This window comes from Anastrepha obliqua, chromosome 3, assembly GCF_027943255.1.
Source record: "Anastrepha obliqua isolate idAnaObli1 chromosome 3, idAnaObli1_1.0, whole genome shotgun sequence".
Taxonomy (NCBI): domain Eukaryota; kingdom Metazoa; phylum Arthropoda; class Insecta; order Diptera; family Tephritidae; genus Anastrepha; species Anastrepha obliqua.
In genome coordinates, this window is record NC_072894.1 from 89,556,096 (window position 1) to 89,579,506 (window position 23,411).

General features: G+C 38.3%; 1 long non-coding RNA gene across 1 annotated transcript in view; it reads left to right on the forward strand.

Annotated features, from left to right (window-relative positions):
• The window catches only part of LOC129241639 (uncharacterized), a 69,417-nt gene extending 47,836 nt beyond the window's left edge, over positions 1 to 21,581 (forward strand). The window contains exons 2-3 of the long non-coding RNA XR_008582149.1: positions 5,280 to 5,364; positions 21,537 to 21,581. This is a non-coding gene — a long non-coding RNA (uncharacterized LOC129241639). The remainder of the gene's footprint in view (positions 1 to 5,279; positions 5,365 to 21,536) is intronic.
• The last annotated feature ends 1,830 nt before the right edge of the window (positions 21,582 to 23,411 follow it).

Genomic DNA, 23,411 nt, shown 5'->3' on the forward strand with positions numbered 1-23,411 from the left:
GTTATTTTAGCTGAATTTAAATGTTTCTAAAAGTATAGTGAGTTAGTTGATTGAATTTTAATTAAAGCAGTTTTTAAAATTCAGAACATTCCTGCTAAGAAAATATTCAATGATAAAAATTCTTTCAAACAATTTGAGAGTAATAAAAATAAGAAGATGATGCAATAATGAAGTAGCTTAATACATTTCCACAAAAGAAATGTATAATATCGCCAACGTTGCTGCTGACGTTGTCATTATAAGTGGAAGGAAATGAGTATTTATTATCCTTTTAACAATTGCAGTCTTATCAATGTGCGTACAGCATCGGAAGAAGTAGCTGTGGGAGCATACAAACTGCCACAAATGGAATGGGGTTCAAAGTGTCTCAGACAAAAGGACGACAACAACAAAAAAGAGCAAACCAATGAGAACTTGGTTAAAGGCAAGTAATGAAATAGGCGACATTGACGAACGGCACTTCAACTCGCTACACTTGCTCAGCGATGCTTAAGTCAATCAGTCAGTTTGGGTACGATTGTTGTTAATGGTGGCAACTCAAAGTTAAATTATTACAATTCATCAAGGATATGACGGTTGTGTGTTTCTACAATAATTTATGTGAATTAGACCTTCAACGACCCACTTTATGTGTGAAGCGCCGCTTTGTATGATATTTAATGGTGATAGAGAGTTGGAATTCGTCTGCTTCTAAGCAAGATTGGTGGTTCTAGCGTCGCGCACCAGTTGCACGTTGCAACGAAGTTATCGGGAGATGTTTATGATGGATTGGATGGGCTAAAAATGCTGAATAAGTTCCAAAGAGTTTGCATCCTAAAAATATCCTTTGAATGGTTTAGTTTTTGCATGCTTGTATCACATAATTATTCCGAAAATCAAAAAGTACAGTGTGTAACTGTGGGTAATGCTCTTCCTCTTCAACTCGCGATGACACTTACATACAGCTCTCTTGATCGCAGCGTCTGTGCTATTCGTTAAGTACTTAAATGGCCAATGCAGAGCATATCTCAAAAAATTGGCTTGTCCCAGAAACAATATACTTTTTTGGTATCACTTCTATTCTTGTGGAAACAAAACTTTACATACTAGGAATATAATTATTTCGTATTTGTAAAGATCAAGATAGGACTTATCTCTGAGATTATTTATGTAGCGGCGGCCCACAGAACTCATTCGCGTACTTGAAAAGTAATTAATTGAGAACGTAAAGTGGAACGTTCGCCCGTTCAGTTTCCTCCCAAAAAGACGTGCTGCGACTGATGCCTAATGGCAATCAATCGGGATAGGTGAAGAACGTAACCGCCTCAAAATCTATGTGCAAAACACGTTTGGTATTAGAAGCAAGTCTCAGCTTGTAAAACTATTTGGGAGAACGTGGTTGTTTAATTAGGGAAGTCGAATTGGTGGAGGCTTATATTTTCTGGTAAATAACACCAGCTCCGTTTTGTCAGAGTTGACTCGGTGGCCGCAAGTAGCAGCCCAGCGACTGAGCACAGCTAGTGACCTTACCAAAATCTCAGCCATGACTGAGAGCAACGGTCCCGATACCATCAGGACCAAGCATTTAGCGTTATCAGAACTTCGTCAATAGCAACTACCCAAAGTAGGGGCGAAAGGACACCACCCTGCGGCGTCCCCCTGTGAACGCCGCTCGTGCGACTGCATTAACTTCCCTACAGCCAAGCAGGGACAAGATCCAGACACAGATAGGTCTTTCCACCTCTAGTCTATCTAAGACAGTGACAATTGACTCCACCCTATATATCTATGAAGGCCGCCAAAGTGAATTGTTTGCCTTCCAGAGATTTTCCCACAGTTCCTACGACCTCGTGTAAGGCTGATTCCGTGGATATCCCTTTCAGGTAAGCGTGTTGCGCTGGAGATAATGTGGATTCGAAGTGCTCTCGGATATGATAATCAATCAATATACTAAACACTTTTAGGATAAATGAGGTAAGACTTATAGGCCTAAGGTCCTTGGCCGAGTCGTGACACCTCCTCCCTGCCTTGGGTATGAAAACAACCCTCGTTTTCTTCCAGTTGGCGGGGACGTGATCAAGAGTGATACACGCCAAGTAGATTTCTTGCAGGACAGGAACCACCGGGGTATTTATTTTCTGAAGCATCACAGGCAAGATATCGTCAGAACCAGGAGATTTAAAAGGAGAAAAACTATTAATTGTTCACGTGATTCTGTCAACTGATAGAATAGATTCCAGGGAAACATCAAGTAGCCCTCGTGTCGACAATGTCTCGTGGGCTAATAAAATTTTCCGGAAAGTGATTTTTTACCAGGATAGTTAAAGATTCTCTCACAGATTCAGCCCACTCCCCATCCTCCCTTTTTACAAGTGTTCTATTGCCCTTGTTACAAATAAGGAGATTACGGCTAATAGTGAAATCTAACTTCATTATTGCATCTCGATCATTTATGTCGCTGCTTCCCCAAATGGTATGTCTCGCATTGGCGCCGCAGGCAATCAGGATAGCGTCTTTATTAAATGAAGGTGTGTCCACCAAACGCCCCACTTCCAAGGCGTGGTTGAATGAACACGTTTTCCGCGAGGATTACTTTGACTCCAATATCTATAAGGTCTATTGTAGGGATAGAATTGCCAAATTAACAAAAAAGCAATATAAAATACCTGGAATCCCTAGAGAGCGCGTGTTCATGTGGTGGATAGGGGAACACCTCTCAGATAGGTGGTAGGAGAGCAAATATCTTCAGCGAATCACACAGGTCGATGACGTAAACTTCGTTAAAAAAAAAAACTCTCTCAACCCAATGTGTGATGAGACCCGTGGCTATGGGGTGGGTTTGGCAGCCGGGGTACTAAATAAGGCTGTCTTCAAACGGAGCCCTCCTGATATCAGGCCGCCTCGGGTTGTAACGGTGGCCTGCATTGGTATGGGCCGCTGCCATGGTCGACCGGATATTTCCCCTTTATCCTCTTTGATCACCGGGGTAGGTGGCCGTATGAACCAGATGAAATGTTTAAATTAAAAAATAAAAACTCGGATGACGGAAAAAAACCAAACAAACGGACAAAATGACGGGAATATATATACAAATGAACAGGATATACAGCAAACAGAAAAGGCAGGAAAAAGGGACAAATGCACTTAGCATACAGTCGGACAAATGGACAAGACGAAGAAGGACGAACTGAGGAAGATGGGGGTTTTAACCTAAGCATACGTTATGTCCGTATAAGGCGGTTATACGACCTATTTTATCGCATGGTTCGGAAGTTTGGTGCAAAGCTCTAGGAAGAGAGTACAATACCAAATTACTCGGCGGAATAGAAAGATCAGCCTGTGCAATAACGGTCGGTGCAAGCAGATCATGTCTCAGAGAGCCTATCAAAGCACTGACACACGTTATTCCAATAGACCTACGTATTAAGAAGACGGCAACCATGAGTGCGTTTAGGTTAAATGAAGCGGGTCGCTGTAAAGAAAAAACGTATGGTCATGCCAGTCTATTATTGCGACAGACTCAGTTAACCTCGGTGAGGACTGACTACATCGCCCCGACGGTAACATTCAATAGGAATTTTGCCACTCTAAGGAAGACTGGAATAAGGGATTCTCTCTAAACAACTTTGACACTGCAGTCTATACAGATGGCAGTAAAATGGACTGCGATGTTGGAGCTGGTATATATCCTCACAGATTTAAAATTGAGAAATCTGTGCGTCTCCCTTATACCAGTAGTGTCTTCCAGGCGGAACAACTAGCAAATGGGGAAGCCTACTAATCGCAGATTTCTATTTTTAAGGCAATTGAAATTCCGACACTGGGTTCGGCTACAACAACCACTAAAGTGATGGAACAAAGTAGAAATATCCTCACCACCTTGAGTGAAAACCATAAAGTTACCTTAATTTGGCTCCCAAGCATATGAACTGGCAAGAGGGGGATCTGCCATGAATAACGCTCTTGCAGAATCGGTATTCACACCGGGTGACACCAGGTGCAGTCAAGAATATAATTTCCCAAAAATACCTCCGAATTTGCGGATTGTAGATGGAGAGACCAGACGAAATGCAAAATTAGCAAAACGTTATGGCCAACCTACAACCTCAAACAATCGTCAACATTGTTAAACGTGAAACGACGGGACGCCTGGAGACCAACGGCAGTCATAACTGGTTTTTGGTTTATCGGAGGACAAGCAGCAAAAATGGGCATCCCTCACAACATATACTGTCACAGTTGTAAACGACCGGAGAAAAATTAAACAATCTTCTATTTCCCCTGTGAATACCCTGCCTTATGGACGGACAGAAAGATGTTTTCGAGAGCCTTAACCAACTGTCTGGCTTGGACGTCAAAAACCTAATAAGGTTCTTAAATCGCACAGACTGGATATATTCATGCTGTAAATAACCGTTAAACAAGTTGGTAACGAGGATGTGGCAATAAAAATCAGGCTTTCTTTGCTCTGTATAAATAGCTTGATAAGAAATTCGTCTGATTGGATAAATTTTTGCACAGAAACATCGTTCTAAGCTTCGAAGAAGGCAGCGTTTTAGAATTTTGTAAATTCGGCATGCTGCTGATACCGCTAATCTTTTTGCTGAGTTCTCTAAGGCCAATTTTTGCATTCGACAGTGGTAAAAATGTTTCCTTTGATACACTTATTGATTTTGGACAGCTAGTATTGTCCGCTGAAGATCGTATAGGTGCTGTTAGGTGTTTGGTAGATCTCTTCTTTGTGGCGAGCGCTTTGGTGTTGTTCCCACAGTTTATGTCTTTTATGCCTTCCGATAGTTTTTTATGGAAAGCTTTTCAATGGCAGAAATCGATTCGAAGGCTTGCCATTGCCTGCCAAGGATCCACCGCTATTAGAAAAAACTTTTTGGGTAATTTGATGTTTCATGCAAAGATTCTCGGGATTATAAGGTATGGAAATGTCTCTTTCTCTCTACAGGAAAGTTTATTGTTTAGGCAAAACTGATTCTTCTAAATGAGACAAATCAGAATAAACATATGATCTCCAGGAAAACAGTACCTAAATATAATATTTAACCAAGAATATTATATATATAGTAATATATATAAAATATTATTGAGCCCTATTTTCTGGCTGAAGTGAAATGCACATTTAATAGAACTCTACCAGTTTGCTTTTCGATAAGTTGGTTATTTTTTTTTATTGTTAAACTTAATTCAGCTACAAATTGTCAAATTTGTTAAAATGATAAGTTTTGAGAAATACCTTAACATAAAAATAATTACTCGAAGTTAACTGTATATTTCTTTTGCATTTACAGGGGTTTCGGCTTCATAACATTCAGTGATCCAAACAGCGTAGACAAGGTTCTAACACAAGGTACACACGAACTAGACGGTAAAAAGGTAAACCATTACTTTGTTCAAATACTTACATCCATATCACTCTTACTCATTTACAAATACGCACCCTAAAATTAAGATTAAATTACTTCGTTTTGGAAACTGCCCTTCATCACTTTACTTCTCCAAAGGGAGTTTACACTAGGCAATGCTCTGAATACAATTGAAAATACCAATAATTGTTTGTGGAACTTAGGTGAAAGATAATTCACTTTTAAGCAACCGCCGTCAGCGCCGTTTCATACAATTACAATTAATCGTCGCCGAATTGGCTAGTTACGCAAATCATTTACCAGATTTACGGGCTTCAAAAAATCATAGAGAGTGACGCAGACAGTGAGAGCATTGCGAATGCATTAGTAAAAATGTGAATGTATTGCTATTGTCTTTGCGAAAGTGTGCCGTGTAAACGCCAAGTTACGAGAAAATTTTTTTTACAATCAATTATACCTATTAAATAAATGTAAAATTAAATATGCCTTTCTTGCCTCAAATCACACCGACACCCTCCACTTTGATTGTAATTTCAATTTGCTTGGAAAAATAGCAAAAGGCGCACTCATAAATAGCATTCAAAGAAAAATATAGCAAAGCATGCACATTTTAAACTTTTCGAAATAAAGCATTTTCCAATAAGAGGTTTTATTTTAATAAAGGGTCAATGGTTTCGTTGCTTGTGTTGCACGAAGCGCCGACTTGTTGAAAACAAAGCCTGTCTAGATCAATACCATGCAATTCCGGCCATAAAAAATCGTTAATCATCTCTCGATAGCGCAATCCATTAACCGTAACTGTTGCTCCAGTTTCATTTTCGAAAAAGTAAGGTCCAAGGACTCCGCCGGACCATAAACTGCACCAAACAGTCACACGTTGAAAATAGAGAGGCTTTTCAACAATAACTCTTGGATTGCCTGAGTCCCAGATCCGAAAATTTTGCTTCTTGACGAAGCCACCGAGGTGGAAATAGGCCTCATCACTCAGGATGATTTTTCGATGGAATTCCGGATCATTTTCATGTATTTCAACGACCCATTCAGCAAAGACACGATGTTGTTTTTGTGTTAACTGGGCTCTATAAGCCTTGGAATGCCGAATTCCAAAGAACGACAAGGAATGGACAAACCTGGGTTTTATTCAACATTTTCGGCTACAACAGCAATATTTTCGGCTGTTCTTGAGCGACGTGCACGGATTTTATTCTTCACAACTAATTTGTCCCAACAGCTCGAATTTTTTCACCAATTTCTGTATTGCGGTCCGACCCAAAAATGTTCGAGTTTTGCGAACCGTCTATACTAAATTTTCACCATTTTTATAGTGAATGAATTTCAATGCGTTGTTTAAGTGTGTATCGTTCCATTTTTAATAATGGTGTAGTTTCTACTTATCAAATATCGAAAAATGACAGCTTCAAAAGTGACATCTACCGAAATAGCGGGCTATTCAAAATAACACCTGTTTTTAGAAAACCCTTTATAATTTGTAGCTCTTTGGGATTTTTCTTGTTCACCTTTTAAATGACCACACGAAAAGTAAATTTATTAATTTTATCATTGAAAAAACTGTTTGTCTTGTGAAATAGAAAGTATCGAAATATGGAAAGCGAGCACTTTAAGGCTACGTTCACTATACTGCACATCCGTGGCGGTATTACTTCCGAAAATAATCAAGCAAAACTGTATATCTTTATGTGATAATGTTTCGGCTGTGGGTTAAGAGTGGTGAAACTCACACCTGAGATTTTCCTCTTTATTAATAAAATGAAAGTATTTTGGTTTCTGTACAACTTTTTTACTGTTTTGGAAAAACTGAAGGTATCATTTATGTGCGATTATGTTTAAAGGCAAAAACATTGCGAATCGCTCAGATACTACTCGATTTAAAGGCATGTGGCTACAAGGGATGTTAAGGCAAGGCAGGTGGGCAAAGCGACTCTAAATTCCATTGTAGTAGAAAGCGAATGTTTCAAAGTGGATGCATAGTGGAACGCAATGGCAACGTAGAAGACGTGGGACGAGAAATACTTTTGCTATCGTGTTGCGAAACTGTTTGCAAACTATTTTAATTACAACAACGAACATGATACTGCCGATGAAAACGACTTTAACGATCCGACGTGAATGAACATGCAGCCACACATATCCTTATCGCCGTACGCAAATATGTGTATGTGTGTATTTAGGGAGATATTTGCACACATAGGTATGCACGATTCATTGCATATTTAGAGGTACAGTAGGATTGCCGTATTTGAATTTTTGATACCAGTTTGGCATTTCGCATTCGTTAAGTAGTTTTCATTTTGTAATAAATATTTTCATTCCTTTCGTGCTTTCCTAGCCGAAAACTAGTTTTAGCAGAGCTTAGCAGATGTAGTTTAAGTTGCTTAAATTTCTCAATTCATATGTCATGTACATTCTACAAATTTTAATCATCGAAAATCACTTTATTGTTTTTCAAAATATTCTCCATGAAGATCTATACACTTTTGTATGCGTTTGAACCAATTGTCGAAGCACTTTTGCCACTCTGAATGAGGTACCTCCAAAACATGCATTCTGAATGCCGCAACCGCTTCTTCAGGTGTCGAAAATCGTTGACTTCTCAGTTTGTTTTTTACGTACGGGAATAAAATTAAGTCATTCGGTGCCAAGTCAGGACTATACGGCGGATGACCCATTAATTCGATGTTTTGGGTGCTCAAAAATGCAGTTGTTTGAGCCGATGTGTGAGAGCTCGCATTGTTCTGGTGAAGAGTGATCCGTCTTTGGCGATTGGTTTTCCTAATTTCTTGGAAGACAACTGGCAAACAAATGGTTGTGTACCACTCAGAATTTACTGTTCTGCGTTGTTCTAGTGGTACGGTTGCGACATGTCCAGTTTTTCCGAAAAAAACAGGCGACCATTTGCTTGGAAGTGCTTCGTGCGCGAACAACTTTTGTTGGATTTGGCTCATCTTGAAACACCCATACAGTCGACTGCTGTTTACTTTCGGGCTCATACGCGTAAATCCATGATTCATCACCTGTCACGATGTCATAGACGTGTTTCGAAGCCCCGCGATCGTATTTTTTGAGCATTTCCTTCGACCAATCGACACGAGCCTTTTTTTAAGCGATTGAAAAATGTTTATGCTATATTGAATATACATATGCTGGTCCCACTAATGCCTAAGATTGTCTCAATCTCACGATAGGTAACATGGCGATCTTGCAATATCAGTTCGCGCACAGCATCAATGGTTTTCGGAACAACAACTGATTTTGGACGACCTTCACGAAATTCGTCTTGGAGTGAACTACGACAACGATTGAATTCGCCATACCATCGATAAACACTGATCCTTGATGGAGCTTCATCGCCAAAACATGAATTAAGTTCATCCATGCAATGTTGCTGAGTTAATCCACATCGAAAGTTGTAAAAAATAATCGTACGAAAATGTTCACGATTTAATTCCATTTTTGGACCGAGATGAATCTTTTAAGTTACTGTAAATAACACAAATAGCGCTGGTATTTCAAAAGGTTCTGAGTACGTAAAAGCCAAAAAATGTCAAACTTTGCGATACAGCTGTCATTTGCCAGATTGCAACACTAGGGTTGCCAAATCCCGAAATATAAAAGGCACCCCTCGTAGTTGCATCACATTGAGCCTATTTTGATGATTGTTTGACTTGAGCAATACCACAGCTATTTATGTGCCTGCTTGATTTTTTCGCGATTGAATTTCACAAAGTGCGGTTTATCTATACGATGGTATTTTTGGTTGTCCATCATTTTCCTGAACACAATCTTACACACCAGTTCTCGGTTTGCATGGTACTCCAATTACACGACTTCGCTTTAACACGGTTTTTAAATTACAACGAAACATTTGTTTTTGGTCTTGTTCTGATAGTCTAGCGTCATGCCATTTATTAGGATCATATTGATGGATTACTCTTTTAAAGGCTTCAAAATTACCAAAACGCAGACTTTTCAAAACGTCGAAGAAAAAGAATGAGAAGAAACTTCAAAGTCACTTCTTCTGATTGAATTCCAATAACAGGTAAAAAAGGCAGCTTTTAGTTTTAAAATTTTATTTCGTAATAGTGCTTCAACTTTATTAGAGCCCTATAAGGTCAACAAAAAGAAAACCCAAGGAAAGAAAAACTATTTTAAACAAAAATTTTAATTTTGGACAAACTAAAATGTGGACAAGTCGCAACATCTATAGCAAAATAATATGAAATGAATGAGGCGGCTGTTAGCACAATGAAGCAAATGCAAGCTTCTATTCGGAAAAGTGGAGCCAGGGGAACTACTGTAAGCGCAAAATTTTTCTCATATCATCGAGATAATTTAACAGAAGCAATAGAAAAAGCTCGAGTTATTTGGATAGAGGTCAATAATAAAAAAGGACCTGTAGTTTCGATTTCGATAAGGATAGTGCAAGGAAAGAATGGAAATGTAATGAGCCGGGTACAAGAGAAAACCTGTAGTGACGTCTATTCTACTATCCGGCTTTTTCGAAAACTAGACTATGCCATCTGGGTGCTCTAAGTTTTAAAAGACTAGAATCTCATATCTTTGAACTGGAGCTTAGACGAGTAATGTATGATTCCGCTAAAAATAAAAAAATAAATAAATAAAAAAGGACTCAGGTCAGGTATCGTTATGGACCAGTGTAACTTAACCTTACCTGAGGGTGGGTTGGAAACTAAAAAAAGAATACAAGCGCTCTATCAATCCTTTTCTCATTTTATACGATTGTAATGAAAATATCTTCGACTTTTCTTTGGCTTCTTTAGATCGATTTTAAGGTTTATTGAACATATCGGTTTACTTTGTATAAACTCTGTGTCTTGTTTTATACGGTTTCGTTTTGCACGATTTTATCCAAGAACGTATTTAGCGTGCAAATCGAGTGCACCTATATACATCCCATTTTTCTAGTACGCTTTTGATAATACGTAACATATGGGCTGAGAAGTCCCGCGTCTAACACATAGATGACCCTTGTTTTACTGCATTCACCTCTTTTTCAGTTAGTATTAACCTTAAAAACACAACTGTTAAAATTTCATGACATTAATTAGTTTGTAGTTCGTGAGTTATTGTGTTAAGAGTGACGCTACTTTTGTTATTTTCAAAACAATAGATCAAAAACAATTTCGTGTTTTGAATCAAAAGATAAATCGTTCTGCAAAATTGGTATTAAAATGTTTTTTAGCGGCGCTGGATTAATTGCGTTGTTCTCTTCGTCAGGTCCGAGACTTTTCAGCCCATGTGTTAGGTTCATATAAACCATTTTGGTACCCGAAGATATTTTATTTGAAAATATAATTCTCTATGGCAACACTAATTTGCAATAATCAAAGAACACTTCGCATATATTTAAGCAGTTGCCACCTTTGCCTTGCCTTTTAAGAGTCCTTGCACATCTAATAGTCGACTAGAGCTGGTCTATTTTGCTAATATTTGTAGGCTTCCACCTCGCTTTATCGAAATTTTTCTGGTGCTTGTGCTTGCTATTTTGGCAGCTAAAAATGTGCAATATTGCAACTTCGCATTGCCTTTGATAATGATAATGAAATTCATGGTATGCGCCGGCAGCAGTCAAAGAGTTCCTTGAGTGGCTGTTTTTATCAAAGTTATTATTAGCAAATCCTGCTCTAGTGCCAAAAAAAAAGCCACCGAAGAAAACTTATTATGGGTGCATGTTGTTGATTGGTAAGCATTTTTTACCACGTATGTATGTATGTATCTCCATATATGTGGCTGCATTTAATCCTTAACATATTTACTCATCTCTATGCTTCAAATTTATTACAGGTATGACTACTTTTTTATTTTGCTGTCACATATTCGGAATTCGATTGCATTAACTTAATTACACAGAATCGAAGTAGACGCGAGCAAATTCGGTGATCTGTGGCAACAGCAAGACAGATGCTGCCGAGAGGTATTCCGTCTGCCCCTATTCCGCATCAGCTATTCCGGTTTCTGATGTTCAATTTCCGTTTGTTTGAAATTTTGCGCTTTGCAATTTTTTTAATGTTTTTCTCTCGCTTCAAAAATACCGCTGCGGCAGTGAGATTTCATGCCATTTCCTCTTTAAAGTGTACTTTTTCTCACTATTTCTGGGTGACGCCTACCGATAAATATACATGTGTATGTGTAAATGCATAGATCTAATTCCACATATTATGGTACAGTAATCAAAAATACCTACCTTGGTAAAGCAGCATCCGCATTGCCCAAGCATTTCCAATTATTTGCTGTTTTCATTCATTTTCCATTACGGTTCGTTTAACCGGCTTGCCAAATAGCCAACTGAAGTGCACTGAAACAAATTCAATTCGCAAATTTGTGGATTCTAATTATTTATTTATTTATTTATTCACACGCTATTTATAAATTATTAATTATCTGCGTTTATAATACTAGGTATGTCTGTAAGGTGTAAATTTTAATTTTTTACACTGAGGTCATAAATGATATGCTTGTATGTATTTAATTGTTTACGTATGTATGTATGCATGCATATAAATTCTTTGGTATACATACAGACAATAAGTTCTTGAAGGCCTGTTGTGATTGCCCTCTGTGAATGTTAAGGGAGGCATAGTTCACTAACAACGATTTCTATAATACTTATAAGTCCGGTTTCCGCAGATATAATTGAAGATGTTTGATGCCTCTTAACCCTGTTGGAGTAGTGAAGAAGCATGGCTCCAAATACTTGATGAGCCAACTTCAAATTTTCGTTATCTTAACAATTTTGTAGAGAGTAACTTGCGCGGGTCGTACAGGGTGGCCGTAGTCGAATGGGTTGGTGCGTGACCACCATTCGGAAGTGTACAGACATGGAACCCCAAATGATAGAAAAAGTTTTTTAGTTTATTTAGCGGTCGCCCTTCGGCTGGCAATGGCAAGCCTTGGAGTGTATTTCTGCCATAAAAACGCTCCTCATAAAAATGTATCTGCCATTTGAAGGCGGCATGAAATTAAAGGCACCTGTGGAAATACATCGAGGCACACACCTTTAATAGCGAGAGGAGCTCGCTTTTGTCATTCTGCAAGCTTCTGTGCATAAACGGGCACTAAAAATGGGATCTTTTTCTTTGAAATACAAGTTTACTTCTCAGTTGTTTACTCGGTCGAAAGTAGCACTTGCAGCAGAAGTCCACACAGAAAATTCACTCCATATTCGTTAGACGGCAGGATTTTATTTTGACCACAACTAAAGAAATAATTTAACTAATTCAGAGGAGGTGAAATACGCGAGATAGTTATTATGGCCGCTGATGAAAATGCTGTCCGGATGCACCAGCAACTAATTTTATTCTGATATATATATCTGTACATATATATATATATATATATATATATATACAGGGTGGCCATATAGCGTTTGCTTTTTGAACCACCTATTCTTTTGAGAATGGTAACACAAATGACATGTCAAATGTTTTCATAATTTACTTAAAGGTTTGACATTTACGAAATGGGACGCTATGAACAAAATTGGGAAATATTGAAAACCTATTTCCAAAGTGGTGAGTCTTCTTCTTCTTCTTTTCTGATTTTCACATTAGTGGCTACGTCAATAAGCAAAATTGTCGGATTTGGGGCTCAGAAAATCCACACGTTACTGTAGAGAAATAAATGCATCTACAACGAGTCACTGTTTGGTGCGGTTTTTGGTCTGTCGGCATCATCGGGCCATTTTTTTCGAAAATGAGCGAGGAGCCGCGGTTACAGTAAATGGCGAGCGTTACCCGGACATGCTCAACGAGTTTTTGTTTCCAAAAATTGAAGAGGATGACATGGACGACATTTGGTTTCAACAGGACGGTACAACTTGTCACACTGCCAAAGTTACACTCGCACTTTTGGCTACCGTTTTTGAAAACCGAATGAACAGCCGAAATTCCGATATCAATTGGCCGCCTCGGAGCTGTGATTTAAGCCCGTTGGACTATTTTTTGTGGGGAGCCGTTAAGGAGAAATGCTATGCGAACTATCCAGAGACGATTGATGCTTTAAAACACGAAATCGAAGTTGCCATTCATGAAATTGGAGCCCAAACAATCGAAAATGTGCTTAAAAATTGGGTTGATCGAATGGCCTACTGTAAAGCCAGTCGTGGGAATCATTTGAATGATATTATTTTTCATTAATAAATGACAATGTTCAATCTTCAAAATAAAAGAAAAAGTTTGAAAAAATATTGATTAGTTTTTTTTTATATCCGATTCAAAAAGCAAATTTTACATGGCCCACCCTGTATATACATTGTGTAAAATAAGTACCCGGAATTTAAAAAAAAACACATTTTTTCATATTATTCATCATTATTTGTTGGATCGCCTTCAAAATAGGCTCCTTTTGAGCCGATACAAATATTCCAACGAACAACCCAGTCATCCATGGCCCGCTGGTAGGCCGGCGCCGGGATGGCCTTCAGCTCCTTTAGCGAATTTTTTTTAATGTCTTCAATCGACTCAAAACGCCTTCCCCGAAGTGGCAATTTTAGTTTTGGGAAGAGAAAAAAGTCACAGGGTGCGAGATCTGGCGAATACGGTGGCTGTTCGATAGTATTTATTAAGTTTTTGGTCTTGTATTCGCGTACAATCAAGGCTCGGTGCGATGGCGCGTTGTCGTCGTGCAGAATCCACGAATTGTCCTTCCACAATTCGGGCCGTTTACGGCGAATGGCTTCACGTAAACGCCTTAAAACGGATAAATAATATTCCTTATTAACCGTTTGGCCCTCTGGAAGGAGCTCAGAGTGCACCACGCCTTGGTAATCAAAGAAAACCGTGAGCATAACCTTCACTTTTGACCGGCTTTGGCGTGGTTTTTTTGGATACGGCTCGTTCTCGAAGCGCCATTCAGACGATTGCTGACTGGTTTGTATATCGTACTCGTAGACCCATGTCTCATCACCAGTTATTATGCGTTTCATGCACGTAGGGTCCGTATTAGCTCGGGAAACCATGTCTTCAGAGACCTCCTTCCGATGCTCTTTTTGCAAAAATCCATAGTAAAATTCGCCAAGTAAACAAAAGATCAACTCACTTTGACTGCAGAATAAAACACACTAAGTAATAGATCCCGTTCTAATAAGGCTTGTGCATTCAAGGACATGTGTACCAACATGAAAAAACTAAATTTGAAGTTTCAGGTATTCCCGGGAGAGTTTAAATTATAAATTCCGGGTACTTATTTTACACAATGTAAGTATACATAATGCAATAAAATATGTATGTAATTGGCCAGAACATAACGAAATCCACATAATTATTCTGTCATTTAATTTTCGAGATATTGCCAAATTACAGAACCGATTTACGAAATAATGCGCCCGCCGAGTTCTTTCTGCAATAATCTAATTATTCTGCTGTCTTGTTGAAACCAGGATTCTAAAAATAAATATTGTCAAAACTATCATCTATCATTAAACAACTTGGCCTTTAATATTCGCTTAAAAGCTTCAAGTACTATGGAAAAGATTAAATAATACCGCTTACTGCTTCGTAATATCCCTTTTCTTACATGGTTTTTTAATGTATTTGTATTCTACATTTATTGGGTCATACAACTAACATCTTATGCCCGACTTTAGGAGATGAATATATGAAAAATGAAGATTTATTGGTGTAGTGTTTGAAATTTAAATGCGATTTTTTTTGTTTGTAGAAGTTTTTGAAAATAATTTTTTTCAGTGAAAAATTTTAACGTTCACCCGGCTTAGTGGTCAGCTGCCCATCTTTCCCGCGGAACAACTAGCCTAGAAACATTGTTTGGTGGGTAGGTTTGTGAGAACTCACTTTCCGCCGCTTCCACTCGATGTTTGATGGTGTACATATACTTAAACAAGTATATGCATGTTTGTATGTGTATTGCGTCCACTCAACGCTGATTAGTTTTAGCTTTAATCTCGAAATCGATTTCCCGGCCGTCCGAATCCAGCAGGAAATAATCATCCAACTTGCAGCTGAGTTTTGGCGCTCTACCTGTCAGCGCTCTCCTGCACAGTCATCTTACCCTGCCCTTCATCACTTACACAACACACTGCTCGCGTTCATTCGTCAACTGCTCATTCTTTAATTTTTCAGTTGTGCAATATTTCAATTCAAAGTTGTTTTTATTGTTGCGAGGCCATTTCACTTTCCCGCATTATTTTTCATTTTGCACGCTTTTGCAGCAATTTCAGAGACTTTTCTATGCTTCCATTCGCCTCTCCAAATGGCGTTTTCATTAGTTCTTTTAATTTTATTTCACTGTCGATTTCTTCTGTCGACGCGAATGTGATTTCGTGCATCGATAAGCATCGCCATCGCGTTGATATTATTAGTCGCAATCATCACATTCCAACTATTTAAAATGCGACCATGGGCAACTGCAGTACCTCGTCTATTTATGCAATATCACGTAAGGTCGCATAAAAGTGGCGTCTTCTTACACGTAATAGAACACTTGTGTTGAGATATTTATGAATGGAGAATTTTAAGAATAAGTAACTGAAAACAAAATTGAAATTTTATGATTTTTAATTATTTTTAATGACGCTGTTTGTTAAAACTGTATAACGGGATGGTCACTTGGCTTAGCAATTCGTACCGCGTTGAGTTCTGACGAAACCCAGGGTCGATTTTATAACCCAAAATTAAGTTCTGCTGAGCAAAATCTTTGCTGATTCAAGTGGCATGGTGGTGAAGTGACTAAAATGACGAGAAAGGCGTCGGAAACAACGATTCGCTCAAAATATAGTAAAGCGCTGAGCTCGGCATGAAAAAGATAATTTAATTTAAGACTTTGCAATTGCTTGGTGAATTTGTTTTTGGTTTTGTTAAAAAGGGATTTGTTTTAATTCGCCGCTGAAAATTTTACATTTGATAAAAATGAATGAAGAGAGAACAATGGAACAATATGAGGAAAGTGAAAAGAAGCTTCCGAATTGATTCCATAAATATCAGCAGGATAGAGAGAGGAATGCAAATGACAAGGCGTCGAGATAGAGATGAAAATATCTTAAATTCGACGATATGCTTTTCACTAGATATGGCGGTAACTTTTGAATATACGAGGTGTGTTCAAAATATATCCGAATTTTGTGTTTTTTCAAAAATTATTTATTTATTCATTAATATCTATTTTGTCCCCTTCAAAGTATTCCCCATGAGATATTATGCACTTGAGCCAACGTTTTTTTCCAATCTTTGAAGCACTTTAAAAAATTATTATTTTTTTTATTCTGTTAAGCTCCTCCTTCGATGCCGTCTTTATCTCGTCAATCGTAGCTTTGTGTCGTCCTTTCATGGGCCTCTTCAGTTTCGGGAACAAGAAAAAGTCACAGGGGCCAAATTTGGGGAATACGGTGGCTGTGACATCATTAGTGTGTTGTTTTTGGCCAAAAAGTCGCGCACAAGCAACGATGTGTGAGTAGGGGCGTTATCGTTATGCAAGATCCAATTTTTGTTCTTCCACAAATCCGAGCGTTTCTGGCGGATTGCTTCGCGCAAATTGCGCATAACTTTCAGGTAATATTCCTTTCTGACCATTTTACCCTGTGGCAAGGCCTACGATTCGTCACCAGTTATGACCCTCTGGAGCAAATTTGTGTCGTCACGAACAGAGTCCAACATCTCATTAGGAATGTTCATGCGATGCTGCTTTTGATCGAAATTGAGCAGTTTTGGTACAAACTGTGTGGCACGAGCCAATCGATATGTCTAAGTCCTCAGCAACTTCTCTACCGGTGGCCAATACCATTTTCTTCACTTCATCAATTTTTTCGTCTGTTGTTGAAATGCTCGGGGGTCCGGCACGCTTTTCGTCGTTCACATCTTCTCGGCCTTCTGAGAACATTTTGTACCACCGGTAAACATTGCTGTGGTCCAAAGTAGCTTCTCCGTATGACACAGTCAACATTCGGAATGCATCCGCTCACTTAGTTTCGTTTTTCACACAAAATTTGATACAGGTTCTTTGATCCATCTTTTTGAATAGGTAAAAATCGAAGACGAGCCGAAACACGTGCAAGCAAAGCAGCTGTCAACAATTAACTGAACATTCAAAATGGCCGAACTCGTCGGCATGAGTGAGAGACATGAGTACCAACATTAGTACCACAAAAAAATCGAAATTCGCGATACTTTTTGAACACACCTCGTGGATACGCACACAATAGGCGTAAAGGGCCTTTCAAAAAATGCGCTTTTATGTTGTTTTAGAATAAAAATCTTTCAGGTTTCACTATTTTTAATGAAGGTGGATTTTTTAACAATTTTATCTGAAAAATGACATAGGTACTTTAAATGCCAACCATGAGCACGTCTGCAGGCAGCCATACGAGAATTAACGCTTTCAAGGACTTACCCACACACTATCGCATTGCGTTTAGCAATCTCAACCCGAATGATCTGTTTATGGTCTGGAATCGTTGTTGGCTTAACCACATAAACTTTACTTTTTAAAAAACCCCACAAAAATAAAAACTACGAGTATTTTGAATAAAAATAGTGAAACCTAAAAAATATAAGTTTTTACATGTTTTATTTTAATATGACATCTAGACGAGTCTGTTGAATGACCCTTAATAGTGGCTTTCACATCCGGCTCGTTACTTTGGTAGTTCGTTAGTTTTTCTTCGGTAAAACTTTGAACTGTGAAAGTACTTTTTATGAAGTTTCGGTTGCCTGAAAAAGCGTTTCGCAGTTCCTTCAGTGTTAATGAAAAGTGAAAATGCAAAAGTGCGAAATCAAGAATTGTTGAATATTTAATTGTAAATATAAAGTATAAATATAATTTGTTGGTTACTTTGACAGATGTTTGTTCCCTTCGTCTTGTTGTTTTTCGACAAATGGAAGGGACTACAGTTTTACGCTTCCGGACGCCAGATGATTTTTATGACAATGTTTTTCATGGTAGAAATACACTCGTAGGCTTACAATTGCCTACCAAAGGGTTGCAACTATTAGAAAATACCTTTTCTACCATTTTGGACACTACCGAGTGGTAGTCATGTACGTAACCATTCTATTACGGCGGCCGCTACAAACAAAAGTTATTGTTAACTTAAGCTTGCATATATTCAAACAAATACAAAAATTATTGGACTTTTCTAAATCTTTACCTGGCCCTGGCAGCGCTTAAACCAAAACGAGTATGTTATGTCATTAGAAAATTTTTTGGCTTTCGTTTGTTTTGAAGTGTTGAGAGGAAGAAATTTTCGCAAATTATTGACGAATTCCTTATTTCAAACGTTAAATGTTGATTAGGCAAATAAAAACTGCACCCCTTCAACATTTTTGTTGTATGTATATAAGTTTGTGGTGTTCCCATAAGGGGGAAGTTGTGGCTGTCTGTTTATTTATTGGTATATACTGAGGGTTTTATGTAAATAACGGGTCATCAAATTGTAGTTACTTTTTCCAATAGGGTTTTTTACAGATCACGTGTGACTGCTGTCAAACTAAATACATAATAGTTTTTAGTATTCATTGACATTTCATCATGGAACGATTTACGTCTCATCAACGTTTACAAATTGTACAATTGTGTTACGAAAACCGAGCTCCTCCTCCTATTTGTGGTGTGCGTCTTGATGTTGTTCCACAAATAGAGAAGAGTTTTAAGCCGACTCCGAACGTCAGATATTTTTATGAGGAGCTTTTTCATGGCAAAAATACACTCGGAGGTTTGCCATTGCCTGGCGAGGGGCTACCGCTATTAGAAACATGTTTTTATTAATTTTGGTGTTTCACCGAGATTCGAACCTACGTTCTCTCTGTGAATTCCGAATGGTAGTTACGCACCAACCCATTCGGCTACAGCGGCCAAGTTATGGTGTACATAATTATTCAGCGCTGAGCCCTATTTTTTGTGTAATGGCTACGTCAACAGGCAAAATCGCTGTATTTGGGCCGTAGATCACCCAAGGTCATTAAAGAATAGCAAATACGTCTATTGAAAACAACCATGGTAAGTGACTTTTTTATGCCGCAAATTCGAAGCCCGCGATCTTCACAAGGTTTGGTTCTACGGCTCTACTTGCTATATGGCCCGTAAAACAGTGGATTTAAGGCGTTGCCATTCAGTTGCGGCCAACATTTGAAAAGGATTATCTTTAAGAAATAAATGTCATGAATGGTTCTACACAAAAATAATAAACATGATCCTATACCTCTACATTGATCACCCTTTATGTTTGTATGTACACTAAACCGCCCTTAAAAAAACGTTCACCGGTCACCATTGAATCTATGTATTTTTCTAAAGTAATTTCGAAAAAAAAAATTTTTTGCATGAGGTTTCGGGATTTATAGGATTTAAAGAATATCAAAATAATATTTCTATCTCGTAATATGACTGCAGTTTGCCAGCCCTTAGATCAAGGAGTGATTCGAATTTTTTAAATTTATTGAAACTTGACAGCTGCAGTATACAAACAGGCAAGCAATGGAGTGCGTAAAGGTCAAAATAAATATTTTTCTCCACTTATATACATAATACTGTGGGCAAAAAGTAAGGTGAATTTATTTGTCAAACTTCGCGGGATTAAAATTTGGGGCAAATGTGTGGGCAAATAAACCTATATATGTACAAATAGTCCAGTAAGTTGAGGTGGTCCGTATCGGTAAACGTAGCGCACTACGCACTGCCTGCGTTTATGAACGCGGGACTACGCAATATGCCTTGTTACCAGAAAGATACTAGTTGAAGTCAAAGAAGATGGGGAAGAGTCAACCAAAGGCCGGCGGACAGACAAACTTATATCTCGAAGGGTGGATGAATAGGAAGCATGCTGGTGTCAACTATTGCTTAACTCAGATGCTCACCGGACACGGCAGCTTCTTGGAATACTTACACAGTTTCCAGCTGACTAATATCCCTTTTTGTCCACGTTGCTCGAATACAGTTGAGAACACTAAAAACGTGCCCTTTCACTGCAAATATTTTAGTAAAGAAAGAGCAGTGCTGGAGAAGGCATTCGAACATCACAAGATTTGGGTATGTGTCTTGGGTATGGGCTCGTCCATCGCTAAATGGGACACCATAAAATCGTTCGCGGCCACAGTTGTGAGGAGTCTCAACGACATTGTCTGGGAGAGAAAAGCGTAGAAACGACAGTAGCAGATGCAACTTCAGCAGTAACAACAACGCCAGCAGACAGACCGACGACAGATACAGTATTAAACAGAGGACAAGACGGACTACTGTACATTTTCCGATGCTTCATTTCCTCCACAACTGCTTACATGCCCCATTACCGCCAACAACGCAGGCACCTGGACGCAGCAAGCTGTTGTGTCAATAGACGTAAACACGGCTCCACCTTGAAGAAATGCTAACGCGGTTCCAGGGTGGAAATCAGCCGAAGGAGGAATGTTATAGTGTTAGTGCGAGCATACCCCACATACCACAGGTGTGATGACCGCTAATGATAATGTTTCTTTAGTTAGTCATTTAGTTTTCAACCGCTTTACCAAAAAAAAAAAAACAAAAACAAAGTATTGCGAGTAGAGTGAGTTGTAGCTACTACACAAATCGCTTTCGCGAGAAGTGTTGGTTTTAAGTTAATAATCATCAATAATTGCCACCGTATTAACGCCATAACTTGAAAATTATGAATTCAACAAAATACATTAAAAAAAAGAAACTAGAAAACCACACTATTTGCATCATCTGACCCTATTCTTCATCATTTTCGCCCCACGGATTTATTTTCTAGTTTTTTTGATTTTTTCTTGTGCTAATTTTTGTAGAATTTTCATCTACATACATTCGTTCTGAAGTTTATTATATTCGCATGGTTGACGGCGATACCACCAGAGAAATTGAATTGCAGCTTCTGTTATTTTACTGCTTTCACTTGCGATGTGGTTGTTGCTGTTTTACGTTTTTAATACGGCTTAAGTGTTGCCATTTAGAGTGTTGCATCGCCAGCATTTTTCATAACGTTATTTTATTCAAGGCACTTGCGACTCTTCTGTTTTGATACTCTTGCATACATAAATACACACAACTCTATGTATTTGCATCTGTATGTAAATAAGTAATAATTTTCTAGCTTTAATTTATTCATACGGTTTTTTTTTTAATTTTCGTACTGCTCTACATATTTGGGATTTCGTGTTTTTTTAATTCCTTCGTGGTATCACTTCTTCTCTATTTTTGCAGATAGACCCAAAAGTAGCATTTCCCCGCAGAGCACATCCAAAGGTAAGTGCCTCTATGCATACATAGAGTTACATAGATATTCAGTTACATAGACATACTCGTATTAAATTAAAAAGTTAACCAGAAAGTACATCTGACTAAATAGTTTGCAGATATAAAGGGTGTCGCACCTAACTCTTGAAACTTGAACCACTTGATTGTGAATGTGACAACTAAATTAAATTGGTATTAAAACAAAAAGTTGGGCTAACATCTGAGGTTTAGAAAAACGCTCGACTGACTCACAAATAATGTGGGGAAACATTAAAAATTTGCTTAAATAAGGTTGAACCACCTTTAACATTTGCAAGAGAACTGTTTTGGTGACTCCGCAACTACGATTTGACTTCGTTCGATTATTATTTGTGAGGAGCTATTAAAAATAAATATTACGCGATTGACACCCTCAAGATCGAAATTGGTGCAGCCATATTAGTTCGTCTTCCTATATTCAAGATTTCACTTGACTGCAGATGAGTTGGAGGTCACCAGGCCTAGTGCCTGAAAAATCGACTTTTTCTTAACATTTTTGTGTACTTTTTCCAGAAAGTTTAATACTGCAAGTACAACTTATAAAATTTCCAGTTCATAACTGAAGCTTATTGGCACGGTTAAATATTTGGAAGTATATATCGATTCAAAATGCATGCTTGTAACCTTCATAAGTTGTAACTATTGTAGCAACTCCTATCCCATGTTAACTTAGTATATACGGATCCATATAAAAGAACAGCATCAAGGCGCATACCACAAATAGGAAGAAGAGTTCAGCCAAACACCCAATAAAAGGTGTAAGCGTCAATTATATTAATATATAGCCTATATATATTCGTAATAAATCAAAAGATTTCTATAAGATTTGCATTACGATCTCTAAATTTCTCACATCCCTTGTCATCTTATAATTCCCGGGGTTTAATAAGTTAAGAGTCACTTCAGAATAAAGTAAAATATCTCACTTTCTACAACTCCTAATTGGAGCTATGGATTGTTCTGGGTTTTAAGTAGGCTACCTCTCAACATCCCTATTAAGAACTTGACTTATTCAAAGCTATATCAAATTATGCCAGCTGTGCACTTATCGGTCGAGCTCGTAAAGAACTTAATCAAATTATTCAGATGAACATTTCCTTTTCTATAGGAGCATTAAGGAATATTGTCTTAAATTAATTTTGAAGTAGGTAAAGTTAGTTAATTTTAGTGTAGGCAGTAAACAATTTTTTTTCAGACCGGCCGAGTGAGTATCAGCTGTCTGTTAGTCGGCTAAATGACAGTCCAGAGTATTGTTTACAAGCGCGCGGAAGCATTTCGCCGAGAGTAAACGCGAAAAAAGAAAATTAGTAATGGATTTCAGAATTATTGTGTGATTGAAGTGGTCATCACAAGACTGCAACGTCACGTGAAATGGTTCAAAAAGTGAAGAAGCGACGAAGTGCCAATCAAATGGCGAAAGAACTGAAAATGTCTGACCCTAGTATCAGCCGCATACTGAAAAAATCAAAATAAATCTCAAAGTCAAGCCTTACAAGACTTAAAAGGCGCATGATCTCACGCCAAAGCAGCAACAAGTCAGACTTGAGAGAGCGAAGGAGTTGCTTCGCTTGACCGAAAGCGGTTATTTTCCAAACATTGTGTTTTCTGACGGGAAAATTTTTCAAATTGAGCAATTCGTAAACTCTCACAACGATAGGGTTTATTTGCCCTATCGTTCATACGAGAATTTGAGTCATCGATTGCCCACCAGGAGACAGCACCCGCCACAGGTAAGAGCTTGGGCCGCTGTAACCGTAGATGGTCGCTTTGCAATCGTTTTCATTGAGCCTGGCGTCAAGGTAA